The 4,056-nt window shown below is 48.3% G+C and overlaps 1 pseudogene; it reads right to left on the reverse strand.

The window, feature by feature from the left end:
• Window positions 1–1,659: 1,659 nt before the first annotated feature.
• Window positions 1,660–2,686, reverse strand: LOC106981327 (metaxin-1-like; annotated as a pseudogene).
• Between the last annotated feature and the right edge of the window lie 1,370 nt (window positions 2,687–4,056).

The following is a 4,056-nucleotide window of genomic DNA, read 5'->3' on the forward strand; positions in this document are numbered from 1 at the left end:
TTTTACCTTCTCCATGTCATGAGTGTAAATGTAATTATAGAGTGGGGGCGTTATTTTTGGGGAATGGGCTGGGAACAAGTGTAAAAGCTCCCAGGTTCTACGAAACAGCCTTGTGTTGGATCCACTCACTAAGAGAAGTTATATTTGCAACAATGACTATGCCCAGAAAATTGTGTCAGGTTACTGGGCACAGAGGCCACACTCTCTCTTCCCAGGAGGGTATATGTGACCAAAGTAAAGGCTTCACGGGACACGGGCTGGTTGGTAGCAGCGATCATGCAGTGACAGAAGCAAAAAGGAGAAGGTGGAAAAGTGACAGAACAGCACTATGAGGTCCCTTTCAATTTGCAAACATTGCACCCTTTGATAGGCATTGAAACTGAAATGCCCACGGGGACTAGAACCATTGAGGAAGAAAAAGAAAAAGAAAAAAAAAACCAGTTATGTAAACAGACTACAGGAAATGGTACAATAAATGGCTACCGGTGCCCTGTTTCAGTGTGAGGGACAATAGGGTGTGGGGAGGAGTGCGGTGAACTGGAGACTAGCCCGAGTCGGTGCCTGATGACCGTGCCACGGGAGAAGGTGGATCCAGCAGCTAAAACATCCGAGATTTGTAAGGCCCTGAGTTTTTCAATGTTACCAACTAATTTTAAAAGTTGAAAACACTGGGGCGGGGCCGGGGGTGGGGGGTGGGGGGAGGTGGGAGTCAAAATCACTGTCTTGTCCAAAATAAAACGTAGGTGCTCTATGACCGGGAGTATGTGGTTGAAATCTCTTACATAATAATAATGATGATAACAATAAGAATTCAGCATTGTTCAGAGTATTTTAGAGGTCTTTGCTACTGCCTGGAATTAAGTGATTCACACACACATATTAACTGTTTTCATTCACACTTAACACAGAACACCACATTAATCACAAAAAAGGGTCGAATGTAAATTCCACGGCTTTCGGTTTTTGTGTTTTAAGAGCAAAAATGGTTGACGTGCAAATAATTCTAAATAAATGTTCTCGGGTCCTGTTATATTTTTAACCATTTGAGAAGGCACCCAGAATGGAGAAGAGGTCAAACAGGGCAGGGCCTTGTCTACCCTGATAAGGTGAATATGGAGAACTCATGAACATTTATGGAACTACTTCGGAAATTAGAACTATTTGTGAGCTGCCGGAGCCCTGAGATTTTCATTGCCTCCTGCCAAACAATGCATTAGTTGTGGGAAGTATGCAGGGATATGAGAAAGATGCAATCTGTAATTTCTGAGAATCCTTTCAGTGTACTCTTGGCGTCTTGTTGACCGAAGCGAAATCTCTAAGGAACCACGTTTACCCTTTTAAATGTTCATGTATTTATTTTGAGAGCAAGAAAGAGCGAGGGAGAGGCAGAGGGAGAGGGAGGGGGAGAGAGAGAATCCCAAGCAGGCTCTGCACGGTTAGCACGAAGCCTGACCTAGAGCTCTATCTTAACGAACCGTGAAATCATGACCTGAGCTGACATCAAAAGTCGAAGGCTTAACCGGGGGAGCTACCCAGGCGCCCTAAGCCCACTCTTTTAGAAACGATCTATGAAGGCCGCTTGACCGAAATATCAAAAATCTTCCTCCAATGGTGACACATACCTTATACACACACACACACTTAATGAAAATAGCTTTTTGGTTTCTCTTCTCAGTGTGGACAGCTTTCTTCTCTGGGAGTGGGCACCCCATTTCCAGGCTACCAACAACGGGGAAACACGGGGGCTTCTGGAATGCATGCCAGTAGAAAAATCAGTCCTGGGCGCAAGAGGACGCATTAATTGTTCCTCTTCATCGTCCTCAACTGTGCCCAGGGACTGCGTGCCTGGGGTCGGAGCAGGCGTTGCTGGATAGAAACAACGCTAACGAGCGAGGCGTAGACCATCATGGCTGCCGGTCCCGCCAGCACCCGTGGGCTGTGGTTCCTCCTCAGTCACCATCTGGCATGGAGGTGGCACCCCAGCTCCATCCCAGGGGAAGCAGAGGTTGAGGATGTGGGTGCAGTAGGCACAGAGGTCGCGCAGTCAGGTAGGTGAGCCTGCGCCTTCCCACTGGGCAGCTTTGCCTGCAGCAGCAGGTCAAGAAGCCAAAGACCAAGGTGTCCAGGGCGGTGGAGGCATCTCCAAAAAAGAATGTCTGAGAGCCTAGGTGCTGAGACAGCAGGGTCGGGCGTCCCCGCGTCTCTTGCTCCAGCTCTTCCCCGTTCTCAAGCCTGAGCTCCCCCCGCAGCAGCCGCAGCCACGGGGAACTGCCACTGCCTGCAGCCAGGCAGGAAGAAGTTGAGGGGAAAGGGCATGGCCGCTGCATACCACTTCCGGGGCACGTCCCCGTAGTTCTTGGTGTCTACTCAAGCGTGCGGGGCGCAGCTTCCCTTCCAGCGGAGACATGAAGGCCAAGGGGTCTGCTCCCTGCCAGGGTGAGATCTCATTTATAATAATGGCTTTGTACTTCTCTTTTCCAAGGTGAGTGGTGACCTTGTGTGGTCTCAAGATGGCCTCTCCCTGATGAGTCAGAAGGGCAGGCAGAGTTCCTGAAGGGCTCCACCAGGAGTTGGTGACCTTGCGCACCTTGAGTGGGGCACCGGTAAATCTGGCATAGGTCCTCACAGCCAGGCTGTTCAGATCCACTGACTGTAACCCCCTGACCAGCTCCCTGGGTGCTGCCATCTTACCCCCACTCTGTCCCGGATGAAAACACGTAGCTTGTTTTTTGGCTTGTTTGTTGTTTTGTTTGCTTTTCTGTTTTTGTTCTTTTTTTTTTTTTTTTAAGGAAAAGCTCTCTTTTTCTAGCAAACAGTATTAGCACTCTTTAGTTGAATGTGTTTTTATAAGAGCACCTGAGACTATAGAAAGGCACAATCCGATTTTAAAAGTTTTTGTGGATTTTTCAAGTAGTTTCATCCTAATAGAAGTGGATTATAATGACTGTAATGAAATCATCATTAGCAATTATTTTTTCAGTTTGGAGGCCTTGGAGATGAAATAAACTTGATGTCCGGTTCCTAAAGGGACCCAGCTAGGAAGCATATTGATCTCGATAAGAAATATAGAGCGAGCCCAAACATTCTTTCCCTCCCTAACTTAGGTCATTTCTCTGGCATGCAGTATGGTTTTTGGCTATTTGGGTTGAAGGGAGGGGCCAGTTTCAGAGACTTCTATTTGACTATTCCTGGTCTCTGGGATAGCTCTGACCCCCCTAGGCCCAGAGATCAGTGGAGCTGTCAGCCAGCTACAAAGTATCTCTATTTCAATTACAAAATCTATTTCAATTTGGGGACCAGGGAAATGACCACTGGGTTTGTCCGCAATCCCAGTGGACTCATTGGGAACCAGACACAAGCCAGAAGTCCATTTATTTTATTATTTGACTCCCATGTGATCACATGCTTATAGGGAGGCAAAGCAATGCTTTGAGCCTCTGGTTGGCATCGTGCCTTTTCCCTCGTAAGTGGCCCATAAGCTTCTTTCGAGAAGGGCGGTGGAATCATTACTGTGTTCACTTGCTGTGGTATTGCAGGGTCCTTCTTTCTGGGGACCTAGCTTCTTTAGCCACTGCGTTACAGGTCCCCAAACTGGCTCAGGTTCAGAAACGTTTTATTGGGATGAGTGGCTGCAGCCTCCTGATTATCCACCTTGATCTCTTTTGATTTAGTGGATTCAGTAGTACACTCCCTGGCCGCCCATCTATTTTGCCCTTAAGGACACTGTTCTACTGACAATGGCCGTGTTACTCAGAGCGTAGACCCCCCTCTGTCTGCCTTTGTGACGTTGCCTCTCATTACCATAATTATGTCTCCCTGAGGGGGTCTTATCGCTCCCATTGCTACCGGGAATGGCTTACACAGAACAGCTGCCACTGACCCTAGGATACTGGTGCCCCTCTTACCAGCATATCCCTGATTGCTTGGCAAATGGTGCTCCTCCCCTGTTTCTGCTGAACGAGGGCCTCTGCTGGTTTTCCGGCCTCGGGTAGCATATCCGCTGCCACGTGCCCATCTCTCTGAGCCTGAAAACCTTCTCTCGCCGTCTGTCATGGC

Source organism: Acinonyx jubatus, chromosome B4, assembly GCF_027475565.1.
Source record: "Acinonyx jubatus isolate Ajub_Pintada_27869175 chromosome B4, VMU_Ajub_asm_v1.0, whole genome shotgun sequence".
Lineage (NCBI taxonomy): Eukaryota > Metazoa > Chordata > Mammalia > Carnivora > Felidae > Acinonyx > Acinonyx jubatus.